The 21,756-nt window shown below is 38.1% G+C and overlaps 1 non-coding gene across 1 annotated transcript; it reads right to left on the bottom strand.

The window, feature by feature from the left end:
- Positions 1-1,380: 1,380 nt before the first annotated feature.
- LOC127076968 (small nucleolar RNA R71) lies at positions 1,381-1,487 on the bottom strand. The gene has a single exon (XR_007786972.1). It is a non-coding gene; the product is annotated as a small nucleolar RNA R71 (small nucleolar RNA).
- Between the last annotated feature and the right edge of the window lie 20,269 nt (positions 1,488-21,756).

Here is a 21,756-nt window from a genome sequence, read left to right as displayed (position 1 = left end):
CTCTTTTCATGGTCTCAATTTACAGAGTTAATACCAAAGTTTTTGTACGAAAGTAGAAGACATAAAGAAGTTAAAATCAATAGAACGACGGTTTGAGTTTTTAACTGGACAGTGTAAATTGGACATTAATTCTAAATCAGGGCGAAAGCAATTTTTAGAGTTAATTAAATTCTAATCTTTTTCAAAAAGTATTTTAAAGGTTAAATGTGAGGACGAGAGTTAAGCATTTAAGTTTAATTATATAATCTAAGTCAATAGAGCGAGAGTTTGAGACGAGGGTGTTTAAACGGTTATTATTTTAATGGAAAGAGTTTCTATAGATTCTGTTGTTTTCAAAAAGTGATTTTGGACTTAACTAATAAGTGACAGCTACGTTAACATAAAGTCATAGTCTATTCAACAGAGCGAGAGTTTGAGATAAGACTTTTAAATCAATAGTGTCTACTGAAAAGATTTATTTTAAGAACCAAGAAACCAACGAAGATTTGATTCCCTAATTACGACAAACTACATACCGATATCCGCTTAATTGATATTTAATCTAGATATTATTTTAGTTTTATTTTTCCCCCTAATCATCAAAGTATCATCGGCCTTAGCTTTACGAAGTAACCTTAGAAAAACGGTATATCGATTCATAAGTCCCTGTGGGATCGATATCTTTTAAAACTACGCGATAGAACTGTGCACTTGCAGTTAGTACCCCAATAGACTTATAAAGTCGCGACCATGTTTTTGGCGCCGTTGCCGGGGACTTTTATTTAGTCGATATTGTAACCCTTCTGTTATGCTGTAGAGACTAAGGCAATTTTTTTTTCCTTTCTTTCGTTGATTTGTATGCCACACACTCGCTCACAAGGCGATCCGTTTTACTTACGAATCAACGACATTGAACTATATATCCGAGTCTTACGACGAATTCGGGAATATCGTGCTGCAAACAATCTCCCTCCTATCGAAGTGCCCGACCTCAAAAATCTTCTTCCTTCGCCGATACCCGAGATGGCAGAACCAGCTCATGCTCTTCGAGATTACGCCGCTCCATCACAAGATGAGCCGCATTCGAGTATTGCTCCACCCGCAATCGAAGCAAACAACTTCGAACTTAAACCTTCGCTGTTACAAGCAGTGCAACAGAATCAATTCTCTGGAAATCCTACCGAGGATCCAAACCTTCATTTATCCGTATTTGTCCAATACGCTGATACTGTTAAAGCTAATGGTGTCACTTCAGAGGCGATTCAACTTCGTCTTTTTCCCTTCTCGTTAAGAGATAAAGCTAGAAGATGGCTTCAGTCTCTTCCTTCCAACTCGGTCACCACATGGAATGAGTTGAAGAAAGTCTTTCTTGCCCGATATTTTCCTCCAAGCAAAACAGCTATGTTGAGAGCCCAGATAAATGGATTTAAATAGAAAGATAACGAGTCTCTTTTCGAAGCATGGGAAAGATACAAAGACATGATGAGACTTTGTCCACACCATGGTTTAGAGGACTGGTTAGTAATTCATACCTTCTATAATGGTCTCTTATACAACACAAGGTTAACAATAGACGCCGCCGCAGGTGGTGCACTTATGGATAAACCTTATGCCGATGCTTATCAACTTATCGAGAGCATGGCCCAAAACCATTATCAGTGGGGAAGCGACCGAACAATGGTAGAGAAACCTCAAACGAAAAGTGGCTTGTACGAGATAAGTAGCCTTGATCATGTTAATGCAAAAGTGGATGCTCTGGCCCAGAAAATTGAAAGTTTAAATGTATCACCTCCAGCCACCGTGGTTGCCGCAGCTCAAAATTGCGAAGTCTGTGGATTCCAAGGTCACACTCCTGCAGATTGTCAACTCCTAACAGGAATCCAAGCAGAGCAAGTGAATTATGCTCAAGGAAATCCCTACTCGCATACCTATAACTCAAACTGGAAGAACCATCCTAATTTTTCATATAAGAGCAACAATGCTTTATACGCACCAGGACAAGCTCCCAATCAAGCCCCAGCTATACCCCCTGGATCTCAAAAGCCGACCCCATCTACACCTAACAATAATGTTCCTAGGAAATCCAACTTGGAAATCATGATGGAGAACTTCATAGCTTCTCAACAGCAAACCAATAAAGATTTCTTAAACCAGAATGTACACACTAGCGAAAAATTAAACAACTAGCAAGTAAAGTAGATGCCCTGGCTACCCATAACAAAATGCTGGAAACACAAATATCACAAGTACCTCAACAACAAGCGCCTACCGCTGCCCCAACTGGTACATTTCCTGGACAGCCCCAACCTAATCCGAAAAGCCACGCTCATGCAATCATATTGAGAAGTGGAACAGAGGTAGAAGGACCGTCTGATCTAAGAATTGAAAACCAAAACTCCAAAAAGTCAACTGAGGAAGAAAATAAACCTAAGGAAAAGGAAGAGAGAAATAAGGAAACCGTAGAAAAGAAAGAACCTTATGTACCTCCACCACCTTATAAACCACCTATCCCTTACCCTCAAAGGCTTATTAAAACCAAAGATGCGGGCCAATTTAAAAAATTTGTTGACTTACTGAAACAATTAAACGTCACAATTCCTTTTACAGAAGCTATTACACAGATGCCTTCATACGCTAAATTCTTAAAAGAAATTCTATCTAATAAAAGGAAACTTGAAGAGAGCGAAACTGTTACACTCACTGCTGAATGCAGCGCTATAATCCAGAATATGCCTCCTAAACTTAAAGACCCTGGTAGTTTCTCTATACCCTGTCACATAGGAAAATTTGTCATAGACAAAGCTCTATGCGATTTAGGAGCCGGTATCAGTGTTATGCCTTTATCCATATGCAAGAAACTGGAAATGGGAGAATTAAGACCAACTAAAATGTTTGTGCAATTAGCAGATCATTCCGTTAGATATCCTGTAGGAATTCTAGAAAACGTTCCCGTGCGCATAGGTCAATTCTACATTCCAACCGATTTTATAATTATGTACATAAGAGAAGATGAAGTTACACCCATTATATTGGTAAGACCATTCTTAGCAACCTTCGGTGCGATCATAGACGTAAAACGAGGATGACTCACTTTCGAAGTAGGAGAAGAGAAAATTGAGTTCATTCTTTCCCAATTTTTGAAAGCACCTGCAATAGATGACACATGTTACTTCATGGATATCATCGATGAATGCATAAAAGAAACAGAGTTAGAAAATGACAAATTGTCTGACTATCGTGTAGAAGACAGACTTAACCAATGTTTAGCAATGACATCGGATCCTACGCAATGCCTTAAGAAACCAAACCTCGACCTGAAAACACTTCCCAAAAATCTGAGATATGAATTCCTAGACTTAGAACTTGAACGACCAGTGATAGTTAATGCAAACCTAGGAAAACTCGAAACCGAAAAACTCCTACATATCTTAAGAAAATATCCAACCGCACTAGGATACAACATTACCGATCTTAAAGGGATAAGTCCTTCTATTTGTATGCACCGCATCATGCTAGAAGAAGACTGTAAAACTTCTAGGGAACATCAGATGAGACTAAACCCGATCCTGAGTGAGGTAGTGAAAAAGGAAGTAACAAAGTTATTAGAGGCAGGTATCATATATCATATATCTGATAGAAAATGGGTTAGTCCTGTACGCGTAGTACCAAAGAAAGGAGGTATAACAGTTATTGAAAATGAAAAAGGAGAAACTATAACCAAACGAATCAAATCGGGATGGAGAATGTGCATTGACTATAGGAAACTAAACAAAGCAACCCGAAAAGATCATTTCCCTTTACCATTCATTGACCAGATGTTAGAACGATTAGCAAAACATTCTCATTTCTGCTATCTAGACGGTTACTCAGGCTTCTTTCAAATACCAATTCATCCTGATGACCAAGAAAAGACAACATTCACATGTCCTTTTGGTACCTTCGCTTATCGACGAATGTCGTTCGGCTTGTGCAATTCTCCTGCAACCTTCCAGAGGTGCATGATGGCAATATTCGCCGATTTTCTCGAAAACATCATGGAAGTATTTATGGATGATTTTTCCGTATGCGGACAAAGCTTTGAAGAATGTCTTGAAAACCTAGAAAGAGTTCTAGAACGATGTGTAAAAGTAAATCTAGTACTTAATTGGGAAAAATGTCATTTTGTGGTACAAGAAGGAATTGTTTTAGGACACATCATATCAAATAGAGGAATTGAAGTAGACAAAGCCAAAATAGAAGTAATCGAAAACCTTCAACCTCCGAAAACTGTGAGAGAAGTACGAAGCTTCTTAGGACATGCCGGTTTTTACCGACGATTCATTAAAGATTTCTCTAAAATAACTAAACCTTTAACTGGATTATTGATGAAAGATGTTGAATTCATCTTCGACAATAAATGTTTAAAAGCATTTCAAACGCTTAAACAAGCATTGATCTCCGCGCCCATAATGCAGGCTCCAGATTGGAATGAACCATTCGAAATAATGTGTGACGCAAGTGACTACGCCGTAGGTGCTGTCTTAGGACAACGAAAGGATAAAAAGCTTCACGTCATATATTACGCAAGTAGAACCCTAGACGAAACACAAATGAATTACGCCACGACCGAGAAAGAACTTTTAGCAGTAGTATTTGCACTAGATAAATTTCGTTCTTACTTGGTCGGAGCTAAAATAATCGTTTACACTGACCACGCCGCCATTAAGTACCTCTTAACAAAAAAGGACGCTAAACCTAGACTCCTAAGGTGGATTTTGTTGCTACAAGAATTTGATTTGGATATCAAAGATAAGAAAGGAACTGAAAACGTAGTAGCAGATCACCTCTCTAGACTTGAAAACCTGGAACCGGAAAGAACATCGATCAACGATGATTTCTCGTACGATAAACTTATAGCTACTTTGGAAGAAAATAAAGTTGATAAACAGGTAGAGACCACCTTAGCTATATGTGTTACACCATGGTACGCCGATCTCGTCAATTATTTAGCTGCCGGAATAGTTCCACCTAATCTATCTTACCAACAAAAGAAACGATTCTTCCATGACATAAAACATTATTACTGGGATGACCCTTTACTTTTCAAAAGAGGCCCCGATGGTATTTTCCGTCGGTGTATACCTGAAGAAGAGGTAGAAAATATAATCCAACACTGTCACTCCGCTCCTTATGGTGGACATGCAAGTATATCCAAGACCTGTTCTAAAATCCTAACAAGCCGGTCTTTATTGGCCAAACATATGGAAAGATGTACATAATGCCATCAAGAAATGTGATAGATGTCAACGTACAGGAAACATATCTAGACGTGACGAGATGCCACAAAAGGGCATTTTGGAAGTAGAGATTTTCGACGTGTGGGGAATAGATTTCATGGGACCTTTTCCGCCTTCTTTTGGTAACAAGTACATACTCGTAGCAGTTGACTACGTATCAAAATGGATTGAAGCTATAGCTTCTCCAACAAACGACACACGAGTAGTAACTAGACTCTTTAAGAATATAATTTTCCCAAGATTTGGTGTCCCAAGAATAGTAGTCAGTGATGGAGGATCGCATTTCATATCTAAGGTACTCGAAAAACTACTGTTTAAGTATGGTGTAAAGCATCGAGTAGCAACACCTTACCATCCTCAAACCAGCGGACAAGAGGAAGTGTCTAATAGAGAAATTAAACAAATATTAGAAAAAACAGTCGCCACCTCAAGGAAAGACTGGTCATCAAAACTATCCGAAGCTTTATGGGCATATCGAACCGCCTACAAAACTCCCATAGGAACAACCCCATTTAAGCTTATTTATGGAAAATCTTGCCACCTCCTGGTAGAATTAGAACATAAGGCCTACTGGGCTATTAAAAAACTAAATTTAAACTATAAGGCCGCTAGTGAAAAGCGAATTCTTGACATAAACGAATTAGAGGAACTTCGACAAGACGCCTACGAAAATGCCAGAATCTACAAAGAAAGAATGAAAAAATGGCATGATAAACGTATATCAAGAAAAATCTTCAAACAAGGCGATATAGTCCTTTTGTTCAACTCTAGACTTAAGTTATTCCCAGGAAAACTACGTTCTAGATGGTCAGGCCCTTTCCAAATCACCAATGTCTTTCCAAGTGGAGCGGTGGAAATTAAAGGAAAATCTATTGAACCATTTATCATAAACGGGCAGCGTCTAAAACATTATCATTATGCTGAGAACAATGAAGATTCACAAGTCCTACACTTAGACGAAATGCCTCCAGAATTTATAGATTATATTTGATAGTTTTTATGTCGAGCTTGCGACATTAAACAAAGCGCTTCGTGGGAGACAACCCACAAATATTTTTTTTTTATTTCTTCTTTGATTATTCTTTTAAATTTTATTTAGTATTCATTCTTCATTTATTTTAATTTATAAAAAAAATCTTCTTTTCTTCTTTCGGCATTTGGCCAAATCCTGACTAAAACTCTTGTTTTTTTTTCTTTTCTCTAGCTAACACTAACCTGATGGGACAAATTGATCGTATGGGTATCAAATTCAGAGGGAAAGCTCAGAAACAAAAGTTTGAGGAACTAACAGAGAGAGAGATGCTACCTAGCTTGTATGCTGATGATTGGGCAATGACTGCCCTTGGACTAAGAGAAAGTGTCATGTATTTGCTGAGTCAAATAGGGTGGGAAACCACTCCTATTCGAAGACAATTCGTCACTTATCGGAGACTGACTCTAGAATTCCTTAGCTCTCTGATCTATCTACCCAGTCATGGAAAAGGAATAAGCAGAGGTTTCATTCAGTTCAGAATGTTCAACATGGAGTATCAATTTAACATTCAAGACTTTACTAACCTTTTAGGTTTCCCTACCTCTTTTGATACATTCACTGTGAGCCAAGAAGACCTTTTTGAATATAGAGAACTTGAACATTTTTGGGGAAGTTTGACTGGAAATGACGACCCCGAGGAACATGAGTTTCTTTCTGGAAACATACATAATCCGGCCTTTCGTTATTTCCATAAGATCCTGGCCCACACCCTTTTTGGGAAGAAGTCAAATATTACTACAGTATCACGTGATGAACTCTTCATCATATTTTGTGCTTCCCAGAACCGTCCAGTGAATGGTGCCACTTTTATGTTGGCGAACTTTGACCGCCTTATCCAAGATGAACGAGCACCGATTCAAATAGGCGGATTGATAACCATGATTGGTAATGCTATCGGATTACGCCAACCTATGCTTGACCTAAGCCCTTTTTGTGGCATTGCGACTATGAGTATACCCTTCCTTTTCAACATTATGTTTATAGCAAACCTCGGGCCTAAAGAGTTCGAACTAATAATTGACAACCAAGTTCTTTGCCTATTCACCTTGCCTAGTCCGAGGACTAGTGTTCATAACCGCAATAACTGGCTCTACAACCTGAACGGAACACCTTCTCCTGCTAGATCTACTGAATCCATCCAGGACTATGAGATTTGTGACGACCAGATTCCTTATGCTGAGTCTGACCCTCAGACACCATCTGGTTATTATGATATTGACCCTCCACCTCAACCTATCCCGACCGAAGAGTAGGCAATACCAGATCTTAGACATCATATGCCCGGAGCTAATTATAACACCACCATTCAAGCTTTGATGTCAGAACAAGACGCCCTCAGAGAAGAGTTAGCTAATATGGGACAAGAATTTCTGGGATACATGAGCAGCATGACAAATCAATTCCACGAGTTGCTAAACCGTGTTAACTCATTCGCTCCTCCGGCCAGAGATCCTGCAAGTGGCTAGAAGTTGTTTTTCTTAGTTACTTAGTTTTAGTTTAGGCTATTTATTAGTTTTGTTTCACATTATTTTTAATATTAGTATTTGTTTTTCTTTCACATGTTTGCTTTTGTTTTCCAATGTTACATTATGATTATTTTATGAAGCTATTGCATTATTGGTTTATTTTATTTTGATCTATGCAATTTCTATAATTACAAGTAATGATATCAACTATATGCTAATAATTACTATGCCTGTTAAAAAATACATATATTATGGCACTAGAATAGCATGCAAGGCAATTTAAAAGCATTACAATAGCAAAATAAAATAAGCATAAGCAAATCAAAATAACAAAAATAAAATATAATAATAAAAACAAATTATGAAGCACCCACGCAAGCAGTGACCGTTGCAAGCTGACTGTGTGACGAGCGTCACACACGCCATCACGGTCGTCACACCAAGTGCCTGTGACGCCCGTAACACCCCTGTCACGAGCGTGACACCTTCAGACTAGGTGAACGTTAGTAACCGTTGGGACACGGCCGTTACACCACCCCACTTTTTACCTTCCCCATTCACTTACCCATTTACTCACATTTACCCATATTTAATTATTTTTCACCCACTCCCTTTCCAACTTCCAAAACTTTTTCTATAAGTACCCACCATACCTTTCTTTCTACATCATTCCAACATACATTTCTCCATACAAAATTCTTTTTCATCCCTTCTCCTCCTTTCAACCCACTTATCAGTATGGCGGGAAAACAACAATTCGGAAATATCATCTTCCGATCCGAAGATGATAATTATCAAAGGGAGCAGTTCAAGCGTTTCCAACAGCGCGGTGTCGTATCTACCAGGTATCCTGATTTAAATTGTTTACAAGAATTAGGATTACTTTAGGGTATACAATGGATGCTCCGCCTTGCTGATTTAACCTTTCTATGCACACACAATCAACCTACCTACCCATCTCTCACCTTAGAATTTTTAAGCTCTTATTCGTACAACACTCCTACCGGTGAAGACGAGTACTTAACCGGTACCGCAACCTTCCGCATGTTCAACACCGAGTACTCACTATCCCAGGATCAGTTGAGTGTTATGCTACAATTCCCTGTAGAAGGTCAAGTCCACACAAGAATCCCTCCGAACTCACAGTGGCCCATAAACGCCTTCGACCTCTTTAGAAAAATATCCGGTGTGGAAACCGACAACTGGGATGTACTACTTGTTTCCCACATACACAACCCAACCATCCGGTATTTTATCCGCATCCTGCAAAACACAGTTTTTGGAAGACCGAACAACAGCAAAGTCAACGCTAAGGAATTATTCTTCCTCCACTGCGTCTTTGAAATGGATACAAAGGTAAACGCTGCTTCTTTCTTATTTCATCATATCCGCACCCTATGTGCTAGAGGCCGTCAACCTTTCGTGATTGGAGGATTAATAAACACAATAGCACTTGGTTTAAACCTAGGGGACCGACTCCAAAATTTACAATCTCAGCCACCCCTATTTATGGATATAAGCTATTGTCGGTCCAGCCGCCTAATCAAAAACAGGGTAGGCGGAAGATATTATCTTATGGTGAATAACCACGAAGTCCCAAGCGTTGTTTTACCCAACATAGCCCTCACATATGTCACCAACCCCAACCGCTTCATCTACGACCTTAATGCTCCTGAAGCTACAGAGCCTACACACGCAAACCCGCCTCTAGACGAGTTTGAAGAAATGGAGCAAGGTGATCAAGGTCCTGAGCAACAATCAATCCCGCTCAACCCTTCCGATAATGCAACTGGTCCATCCTCACGACGTCGTCGACGAAGAAGGCCAGCAACCAACGACGACATCATGGATGCTATTGATGGTATGCAAGCGCAGAATCTCGAAATGATGCAAATGATGCGCCAGATGCAACAACAACAGGAAGCGAGGAATGCAATAACCGACCAGCGGTTCACTGAGTTGCTCAGCAGGTTTGACGACTTAGGAGTACGTCAACGATCACCAGGTCCAAGAACAAGAGGCGGCAGGCAGCATTGACTTTAGTTTCTTTTTCTTTTTTCTATTTCTTTTGTTTTCTTTGAAACATTGGGGACAATGTTTCATTTAAGTGTGGGGGGGAAAACCTTGTTCTTTCAACCTTCCCTTTTCAAGTATGTTATTCTCCCTTTCATTGTTATTTCCCTTCCTTATTAAAAAAAAATTATTTATTATAATATATATTTATTTTAAGTTAAGTCCCTAGTGTGAAAAAAAAATTCTATTATCTATTCCCCTCAATTTTCTTGAGCCATAACAAAAATTCAACACACTCAATAAATATAAAGGTTGCTTATTTTATCAAACTTGAGTGAAATCAAGACAAAATTATTACCATACCAACGCTCTAAACAAACCTCAACACGTTAGATCAGAAAAGTACCTATTATACCAATCCCTTGAACTTTTAGTTTTCTAGTAACCCCGAGTAGTTTATACAAGAAGTCAGCACCATCTTAATAGCAAACTACTTGGAGAGCCGATGAATATAAGTGAATGATTCCCAAAATAACAATATACATATATATATATATATATATATATATATATATATATATATATATATATATATATATATATATATATATATATATATATATATATATATATATATATATATATATATATATATATATATATATATATATATATATATATATATATATATATCAGGAAATGCACTAATTAAGTTAGGTGATCCTTACCAGATCATTTAATCTAAAAGTTACAGATCATACAAAGGCATAATATGAAAGATCCATTATGAGTTGGTTCAGCAGGTATCTGGTGCTGAACTTGGTAGGGCGGACTACGGTCCGATCCCCCGCAATTTGCAATGGACTAAATAACGAAGTTATCCAACTTATGTACCAGAACTTCAAGCTAAAAAGGGGATCAGAATCACTAACCGATTACTCCACTATGCGCGCGAAAAGATAAAGGGCTTAATGTGATTTCGCTAGAATGAAAACGGGTGAAATAAGAGTAAAGGAACTAGGATAGCTATAATGGCGTTACTCGAACTGGTTTGCATAAGGTGGGGTTATCTGAGGTTGTAACGGTAGTTGTTGATGTTAAGGTTAAGCTCAGGTTATTTCTAAACGAGATTTACTTGCAACCTATTACGACTTGATTTGTGTTTGGAAATTTCATCTGGCTAATACGTTAAAACAATTTCTATACTGTATCTTGCTTGAGGACAAGCAAAGGTCTAAGTATGGGGGAGTTTGATAACATGAAATAATATCACATTTTTGGACTCGATTTAATTAAATTATATTATTATTTGTTTCGATTTATTTCATTTTATTCGATATTACATGGTATTTTCCCTTCTATTTGTCTCAGGTAACTTATTTGAAGCATAAGTGAAAAAGGAAGAAAAAGGGGGGTGAAAAAGAGGATGAAAGCAAATTCCACTAAAGCCCAGTCCACAATTACAAGCCAGGAGCGCTGAAGTTGTGACGACCGTCACACAAGGTGTGACGAGCGTCACGCCCTGCTACTAAGTGTTACGGGCGTAACACAAGGTGTGACGAGCGTCACACCCCCATTCCTATATTTTTGGGTTTGACGCGTAACATAAGCAACGGAAGCACGTTCCTCCTCTTTCTTCGCTTGACCAATTGACGTGAGAAACCTACCAAAGGGAAACGGTTACAAATGAGAGTAATATAAATAGAGCCAAAGATCCAACCCTGCAGCTCTCTCGGTCTCGCTTCTTTTTCCGCCATGCAAGCATTTACAGCATTAATTTTCTACAGCTTTCTATTATTAGTAATTTTTATTTCCTTTTCTTTTCCAGTCAATTTTCAGAGCACTTAATTAATTTTTCACACAATAGTTTCTACACCGGAAATTATTGTGTATCTTTTACTGGATCTAACCTTACGTTAGATCATAGTATTTTATTCCTTTGCTTTTATTTTTCCTGTCCGATTGAAGATTGCAAGAACAAATCCAACCGGTCTGTGGTGGAGCGTTCAAGATTCCTATTAATTATTCAGGTTCTTTAATTTATTGTTTTAATTTATATATGCTCTGCATTACTGTTTATTTATATTGTTTGCCTGATATGGTTTTATTTAAGCATGATAATTGTTCAGACCTGTTTAGCATGTCCGGCTAATTAATTTAGATATCGGTATGTAAAGTAAGCGGAATAAGGAATCAAAACTAAGTTGGTTTAAGTTTATTTAAAATTAAAGTCACTCTTTTCATGGTCTCAATTTACAGAGTTAATACCAAGGTTTTTGTACGAAAGTAGAAGACATAAAGAAGTTAAAATCAATAGAACGACGGTTTGAGTTTTTAACTGGACAGTGTAAATTGGACATTAATACTAAATCAGGGTGAAAGCAATTTTTAGAGTTAATTAAATTCTAATCTTTTTCAAAAAGTATTTTTAAAGGTTAAATGTGAGGACGAGAGTTAAGCATTTAAGTTTAATTATATAATCTAAGTCAATAGAGCGAGAGTTTGAGACGAGGGTGTTTAAACGGTTATTATTTTAATGGAAAGAGTTTCTATACATTCTGTTGTTTTCAAAAAGTGATTTTGGACTTAACTAATAAGTGACAGCTACGTTAACATAAAGTCATAGTCTATTCAACAGAGCGAGAGTTTGAGATAAGACTTTTAAATCAATAGTGTCTACTGAAAAGATTTATTTTAAGAACCAAGAAACCAACGAAGATTTGATTCCCTAATTACGACGAACTACATACTGATATCCGCTTAATTGATATTTAATCTAGATCTTATTTTAGTTTTATTTTTCCCCCTAATCATCAAAGTATCATCCGCCTTAGCTTTACGAAGTAACCTTAGAAAAACGGTATATCGATTCATAAGTCCCTGTGGGATCGATATCTTTTAAAACTACGCGATAGAACTGTGCACTTGCAGTTAGTACCCCAATAGACTTATAAAGTCGCGATCAAATTATGAAATTTTGTCCAACATAACAATTTAAGTAGACATCTCAAACTTTCCAATGCACTTGGTACCACCTCAAAATCATGAAAAATGAAGGAGTTAGGTCCTTGGGAAGTTGACCTAAAATTAGGGTTTTAGTTAAAACATGTGTATGTGAATTTTGCCAAAATGGACCAACTTCAAGCTCTTCTGTTTGAATGATAAAAGCCTCAAATTACAAAGCCTTCAACATAAAACTTGTATATCTTTTCAAGACAATTAATTTGGACTTAAATTTTTCATCATTTGGATTTTTTATGAGAAAGTTATGGGCACTTGAAGTTGGACTTTTTCACATTTCAACTGTTATGTGACCTATAATGTTTTGTATTATCACATGTGTTTCTTTTAGAATTATGAAATTTTGTCCAACATAACAATTGAAGTAGACATCTTAAAACTTCCAATTCACTTGGTCCCACCTCAAAAGAATAAAAAATGAGTGAGTTAGGTCCTTGCGAAGTTGACCCAAAATTAAGGTTTTAGTCAAAACATGTGTATGTGAATTTTGCCAAAATGGACCAACTTCAAGCCCTTCTATTTGAATGATAAAAGCCTCAAATGAAACAAACTTCAACATAAAAGTTATAGATCTTTTCAAGACAATGAATTTGGACTTAAATTTTCCATCATTTGGATTTTTTATGAGAAAGTTATGGGCACTTGAAGTTGGACTTGTTCACATTTCAATGGCTTTGGTCCAAAGTGACCTATAATGTTTTAGTATTATCACATGTGACCTATTATTCAATTGGAGAATCCTCCTAAAATGCATTTTTTTGTGTTTTATGGTATAAGGGAAAGATAAATTTGATATAATACGACTTGATATTAATACAGTTTGGAGTTTACACAAAAAAACCTAATGGTGATGACCGGGATCACCTAACCGACCTCCGCTCTCACATCCCCTAGCTACCCTAACCCTTGGCCCTAACCCATGTTGATGATTCTGCACCGGTGTTTGTTCATCTGAGGGGCCAGGAGCGTCACTACCAACTACAAGAGAAGGTCCGTTGAGGTATTCAGACAACTCAGCATAGTCTTCAGTATGCAATGATGGTGTACCGCCGTAGCTGAGCTCATGACCCATGCCAGAGAAGTTGGGATGTGGTTGACTCATGGATGGGCGACCGGGACGGTTGAAGGGAGACATGGGTGTGAATGATGCGTCTAGGAAAGGTTGGAAAGGTTGTTGGGGTGTTTGGTAGAGATAGGGTTGTGGGATGTTTTGGTTTTGTGATGTTTGGGCTTCTTGGCTACGGTAGGAGGAGGGGCGGTTGGTGTTTTGGCTAAGGCGACTTTGGTAGGGTGATGGTGTGGGTGCGAAGCGATGTTGGATCTCAGGTTGATGGTCAATTTGTTGGTGGTGGTATGGGGTATGTTCTTGGTATTGGGGTTGGGTGAATGGCATGTTTTGGTTGTATGTTTGTATGTTTGTGGAACGGAAAGTTTGACGGATAGGGGCTTGTGAGTAACCGGGCTGAGAATGTTGTTGGGGGTTAGATGTTGATCCTTCTTGTGTGTAACTTGCCTGGCGTGGGTCGTAGAGGTACATATCTTCGGCGATGAATTGAAAACCAACCGATTTGTACCAAGCCATATAAGTACGACTTGGTTTTACCTCATTTGGCATGACTGCGTCAGTTAAGACATGGTCATGACGGTGCTTCCACTTGAGAACTCCGATCTTGCGAAGTTTTGCCAAGGGTTGAAGTTCCATTGGTCGTTCACTTTACGCATATGCCATTCTCCTAGGCTAGCTGGGGGATCTGGGATATTCTGGACCATACCGAACTGCAGCTTCACACGATGGGTGTTGTGCATCTCCACAGTTGTGAACCGTATTATCGGTGTGCATGCTGTCCATACGGCTGCGTCTTCAGCGTTGACCTCATGGTCATGATCCAGATTAAGGTATGGACTCCAAATGAACTGAAATGTTAAAGAAGATAGGATTATAATGAATGTAGAAAAAGTTAACATAAGATTAAGGTTTATGTGAACCGTATTATCGGTGTGCATGTTGTCCATCTATTTAAGTGTCTTACTATCAACATCCAAGACACTTCACTCACATTCATTTACAGTAAGAAAATAGTTTTCATCTGCACAATTTCATCTTCATCATTATACAGTGTCAACGTTCACTGCAACGGTGAAACATTCGAGTCTGAGCTACATGGTTTTTGTTTTCGAAACACTGATACCATTAGAATCACGATCAAGAGAAATTCAACATTTTTGCATTTTAAAAAAAGAATACAATCCTTTATAGGATCGGGTATTGTGTCAAAGATCACGTATCAAAATCCAATATTTTTTTAGAATGGTCAATGCAAGTATTTCCCCCTTAAGGTACGAGACGATCAAGATGTTGAATACATGTTTGTTAGTCATGAACATTCAGGCTGCAACTGTATCGAGTTGTACATTACTCTACAACCATGTATACCATCTCAACAGTCTCAACTAACCGATCAGGATGAAGCTGATGAAGATGACGCACAATGGTCAGATGAACTCAACCCAGAAGCAGAAGCATAAGTCGACGTTGTTGATGAAGAAGAAGAGGAGACTGAGATACAGGTTGATCACATGTTGAACAACGACGATGAAGATGATGATAAACCACCACTAATACCTCCTAGTCATGTCTACAATCCGCCTCAACATATGACAAATATGGATCTTCACGACGATGAAACATCCAACAGTGTTTTCTATAATCCGTATCCGAGATCAGAAGGCGAATTAAAGGTGGGAGACATATTTCGTACCAAAGAAGAATGTGTTCTGGCAATCAAAAAATTCCACATGACCAACTCTGCTGACTTTATAGTGAAACGCACTGATTCTAGAAGGTATGTTATCGAATGTCGTAACATGCTTTGTAAGTTTCGTTTGGCTGCGTCTTACAAGAAGAAAAATGACTCTTGGGAGATCGCTTCAATAGATCCACCGCACTGTTGCATTGCAACTAACGTTGAACAAGATCACCGTAAACTAAGCACAACTTTGATATGTCAAGACATTCTGCCATTGGTAAATAAAGACCCATCAGTGAAGGTGAGTATAATTATATCCCATATCAGAACAACTTATGATTATACTCCATCTTACAAGAAATCCTGGATTGCAAGGACAAAGGCTGTTGAACAGGCTTTCGGCAACTGGGAGGATTCATTCAAGGAATTGCCACGGTTTTTATGGGCACTAAAAACATATGTCCCAGGAACTGTGGAAATTATGGAGACAATGCCAGCAATGATGCCAGACGGAACCTGTGCTACAGGTAATAGAATATTTCACCGTCTCTTTTGGGCATTTGACTCGTGCATCAAAGGTTTCGCATTCTGCAAACCTATTATTCAAATTGACGGCACTTGGTTATACGGAAAATACAAGTGTACTTTGCTCATGGCGGTTGCACAAGACGGTAACAACAATGTCTTTCCCATTGCCTTTGCTCTTGTTGAAGGTGAAACGGCTGGTGGATGGGGTTTCTTTCTTTGACATCTCAGAACGCATGTGGCTCCACAAGCCAATCTCTGTTTGATTTCTGATAGACATGCTGCCATTGAGAGTGCCTACAACGACCATGACAACGGATGACATGATCCTCCTTCTACACATATCTACTGTATCAGACACATTGCACAAAACTTCATGCATGCTATAAAAGATAAGAATCTTCGCAAGAAGGTGGTGAATGTTGGGTATGCTTTAACTCAACCGTCATTTCAATATTATCGTGATGAAATTAGACTGTCTAATGAAGACGCAGGGAGATGGATAAATAACATACCAGTTGAGCAGTGGACAAGGGCATTTGACGGTGGTTGACAATGGGGCCACATGACAACAAACATTGTGGAATGCATGAACGGGGTTTTCAAAGGAATTCGAAATCTGCCGATAACCGCCTTGGTAAGATCAACCTATTATAGGTTGGCTTCTATGTTCGCAACCAGAGGTGAAAGATGGAGTGCAGTGTTAATGTCCGGGCAAGTATTCAGTGAGTGTTGCATGAAGGTCATGAAAGAGGAGAGCATCAAAGCTACCACACACGCTGTAACAGTCTTTGACCGTCATAGACAAAATTTCAGCGTCCAGGAAACAATGGGCAACAACGAGGGGAAACCAAATTTAGCCTACGCTGTTAGACTAAACAGAAGTTGGTGCGATTGTGGAAAATTCCAGGCCTTCCGCATACCTTGCTCCCATGTCATTGCAGCATGCACTTATACTCGTCAAGACGCTTACAACCATTTATCTGATGTGTACAAGGCCAACACCATCATGAATGTATATACTCAAAGCTTCTCAGTACTACCAATGGAGGATTACTGGCCTCCATATGAAGGAGATATTGTTTGGCACAATGAAGAGATGCATAGAAAGAAGAAAGGAAGGCCAAACAGCACACGTATCATAATAGAGATGGATTCCACAGATAAAATGATAAGATTATGTAGTATCTATCGTCAACCAGGACACAACAAAAATAACTGTCCCAATCAAGGAGCATCATCTAGGTCTTAAGCTTTTTGTAACATTGTATTTCTGTAACATTCAATCATTATATATCATTAAGTTCTTGTTACAACGAGTTTCACAACAAACAGCAGTACAAAACATCTGAAAACATAAATAATTCTAACTGATTACAACAATCAAATTGATGTCGTCTCGACCGAACATCATTTCCCTAGCATCCTTATCAGTCTTCATTCGCACCCAACCAAAGATATTGTCAAGTCTCTCGATACTTCTGATTTTTCCCCTTTTGGTATTTTCCCATCTAACCATTGAACCAGCTCCCTCTTCAGTTGATCGAACGTGGTGATGTTCCAAAACAGCATCAGCATTTGAAGTTTGTCTCTCGCATAAATCACCTTACCGTATCGGCGACGAACACCAAACATGATAGCCAAATGATTATATAAACTGTGGAACAATTGGTCACACAACGCATCTATTTATAAGACAAAAAAGGCATTTTATGAGGAGTCTCCAATTGAATTGGCGACTCCTCTTAAAACCTACACATAGGCGCCAATTGGATTGGCTAGGGCACCTTCCCTAGCCAATCCAATTGGCGCCTCCATTCAAGTTTTAAGAAGAGTCACCATATGAACAAATTTCATGTTCATCAAAAATCCATTTGAAACTTGGAAGGTCATCATTCATTTCAAAACATTATAGGTCATTTTGACTGAAACCCTAATTTTGGGTCAACTTCCCAAGGACCTAACTCCTTCATTTTTCATGATTTTAAGTTGGGATCAAATGCATTGGAAAGTTTGAGATGTCTACTTCAATTGTTATGTTGGACAAAATTTCATAATTCTAAAATAAACACATGTGATAATACAAAACATTATAGGTCACATAACAGTTGAAATGTGAAAAAGTCCAACTTCAAGTGCCCATAACGTTCTCATAAAAAATCCAAATGATGAAAAATTTAAGTCCAAATTCATTGTCTTGAAAAGATCTACAACTTTCATGTTGGAGGTTTTGTCATTTGAGGCTTTTATGAAGGAGTCGCCAATTGAATTGGAGTCTCCTCTTAAAACCTACACATAGGCGCCAATTGGATTGGCTAGGGCACCTGCCCTAGCCAATCCAATTGGCGCCTCCATTCAAGTTTTAAGAGGAGTCGCCAATTCAGTTGGAGACTCCTCCTAAAAGTGGGGTATTTTGGGATTTTTTTGAAACCAGGGGTATTTTGGGAATTTCCTTGAAAAACTGGGTTATTTTTGTAAAAAAGCCACACTTAGCTCCTATCATTGAAGATGAAGACGAAGGAGACATTGCCAACTTTGTGACACACATACAGACTTGCAACAATTGGGTTGCTGTTGATATTCCTGTTGTTATGCATCGTTAAGTAATATGTATTATTGTTTATGAAAAATCCTTCTCATATGCCTAAGGGAGAAGTGAAACATTGTTGGGCATTTTCAAATTATCATCAATAAAATACAATTTTATTCATCCATATTTTATGTTGTTTTTACTTTTTGCTTTTTCTGAAAATGGTAATCACAAAAAAAAACATAAATAAGCAATAATTTTTCCCATATCTGCATAATATTTGATTGCACTTCATATTTTTAAAATCAAAATATCAAATCATTATGCAGGTTACTTCTCAAACCCATTGAATATAATGATCCTACTTCCTCTCCAACTTTGATTTCCCTGTGTTTGGAGATGAGGAAGAGAATGATGATGAGGATGTTCCTGATGAGTTATTCTGATTGCTTGAGCATGAGGAAAGAACCACTCAGCCGTTTGAAGAGCAGATTGAGTTAGTCAACTTGGGTTTCGAGGATGATATCAAGGAAGTAAAGATTGGGTCGCAACTTCGTCCAGAGGTGAAGAAGGGGTTGGTTGATCTTCTCCGAGAATATTTTGATGTGTTTGCTTGGTCTTATCAAGATATGTCAGGTCTTTATACTGATATTGTGGAGCATAGATTACAGCTGAAGCCATAATTCCCGTCGATCAAGAAGAAGTTGAGAAGAACTCATCCTGATATGGCAATGAAGATCAAGGAAGAAGTGAAAAAGCATATTGATGTCGGTTTCCTTGTTACCTCCGAATATCCGCATTGGGTGGCCCATATTGTGCCTGTTCTAAAGAAGGACGGAAAACTTTGTATGTGTGTTGATTATAGAGATTTAAATAAAGCTAGTTCGAAAGATGATTTTCCTCTGCCACACATTGATATGTTGGTAGACAATACAACTAAATTTAATGTATTCTCTTTTATGGACGGATTTTCCCGTTATAATCAGAATAAGATGGCACCCGAAGATATGGAGAAGACCATATTCATTACACCTTGGGGAATATTCTATTATCGAGTGATGCCTTTCGGTTTAAAGAATGTTGGTGCAACGTACCAGAGAGCCATGACCACTCTTTTCTATTATACGATGCTTAAAGAGATTGAGGTCTATGTTGATGATATGATTTCCAAATCAAGGACTGAAGATGAGCATGTTAAGAATTTGTTAAAGTTATTCCAGCATTTGAGGAAGTATAAACTCCTCTTGAATCCCAATAAGTGTGCACTTGCTATTCGCTCTGGTAAGTTGTTGGGCTTTATTTTCAGCGAGAAGGGTATTGAAGTTGATCCTGCCAAGGTCAAAGCAATACAAGAGATGCATGTTCCCAAAACTTAGAAGCAAGTTAGAGGTTTTCTCGGCCGCTTGAACTATATCTCAAGATTTATTTCACATATGACTACCACATATGCGCCTATATTCAAGCTCATTCGGAAAGATCAGTCATGTGATTGGACCGAGGATTTCCAAAAAGCTTTTGACAGTATCAAAGAGTATCTGCTTGAGCCTCTGATTCTGTCTCCACCTGTTGAAGGAAAACCGTTGATCATATATTTGAATGTGCTTGAAGAAAGTATGGGTTGTGTTCTTGGTTAGCAATATGAATCTAGTAAGAAAGAATATGAAATTTACTACCTTAGTAAGAAGTTCACCGATTGTGAGTCTCGGTATTCTATGCTTTAGAAGACATGTTGTACTTTGGCTTAGGATGCTAAGCGTATGCGCCAGTATATGTTGAATCATACTACTTGGTTGATATCTAAGATGGATCCAATCAAGTACATTTTTGAAAAGCCTACTTTAACTGGGAGGATTGCCCGTTGCAGAGGTTGTTATCTGAGTATGATATTGAATACCGAGCTCAGAAAGCAATTAAAGGTAGTGTCTTGGTTGACCATTTGGCTCACCAACCTATTGATGATTATCAGTCAATATAATTTTATTTCTCTGATGAAGAGATATTGTATTTGAAGATGAAAGACTATGATGAACCATTGCTTGAAGAAGGGTCATTACCTACTTCTCGTTGGGGCATGGTATTTGATGGAGCTGTTAATTCATATGGTAATGGCATTGGGGTAGTGATTATTACTCCTCAAGGAAGTCATTTTCCGTTTACAGCTAGATTAACCTTCAAATGTATGAATAATATGGCTGAGTATGAAGCCTGCATTATGGGGCTTGAAGAAGCCATTTATCAACTTTCATTAGAAGCCAATGAATTAGAGATAATATCAAAATGAATACATGATCAAATAGTACATGGTACAAATCAAATATTCCTTCCACTACCTGATATTGTAGGCAAAGGACAATACTATACATCAAACTTATCATTGAAATTGTGGGCGAAGGAATATACGTTGTATCACTCCTTTCATCAATCCAACAGTGGACAACCGCTCTATTTGGTATCCCCATTTTCCCTCCAACAATCTCCTTTTCATGCTATATAAAGAGGACTTGGATACTTGAAGATAAATCGGAAGCACTAAAATAATATGACAAGTTATTTTCTTCGTGAAAAGCTATAATTTTGTACACAGTTATTCTTTAAGTGTTTGTTTTTAAATTGTGTAAAAATATGCTTGTGTAAAAATATGCTTGTGTAAAAGCATCTTGTAAACATAAAACTGTTTATTCAAACTAGTTGTTTGTGATTCCCTAAGGAAACTAGGGTATAGTCGGATCCTTGAAAAGACGAAGAAGGGTATTCTTTGTGAGTATTGTAATCAATTGATTATAGTGGATTAAGTCTTTGTGTATAAGGCAAAATCACCTCGGTGGATGGACTGGAATAGATTTGAGTTTCAAGCGAACCAGGATAAAAATACTTGTTTTTATCTCTTTGTTCTTATTATTTGTATGGTGTTCTTAAGTTGGTAAAAAAACTTTTGTTTTTTAAACTCAATTTATCCCCCCCCCCCCTTTTTTCTTGTATTTTTCACACTTTCAGGATCCCACAAGGGTGGATCCTTGCCACACGTAGTGCCAATTATATTTCATGGATCCCCCAAGGGTTGATCCTTGCCTCCCATAGTGGCAATTATATTTGTTAGATCCCCTAAGGGTTGATCCTTATTGCCCATAATGGAAATTATATTTGTTGGATCCTTTCCGCCCATAGA

Source organism: Lathyrus oleraceus, chromosome 4 (assembly GCF_024323335.1).
Source record: "Lathyrus oleraceus cultivar Zhongwan6 chromosome 4, CAAS_Psat_ZW6_1.0, whole genome shotgun sequence".
Taxonomy (NCBI): Eukaryota; Viridiplantae; Streptophyta; class Magnoliopsida; order Fabales; family Fabaceae; genus Lathyrus; species Lathyrus oleraceus.
This window is presented reverse-complemented; position numbering and strand designations above follow the sequence as displayed.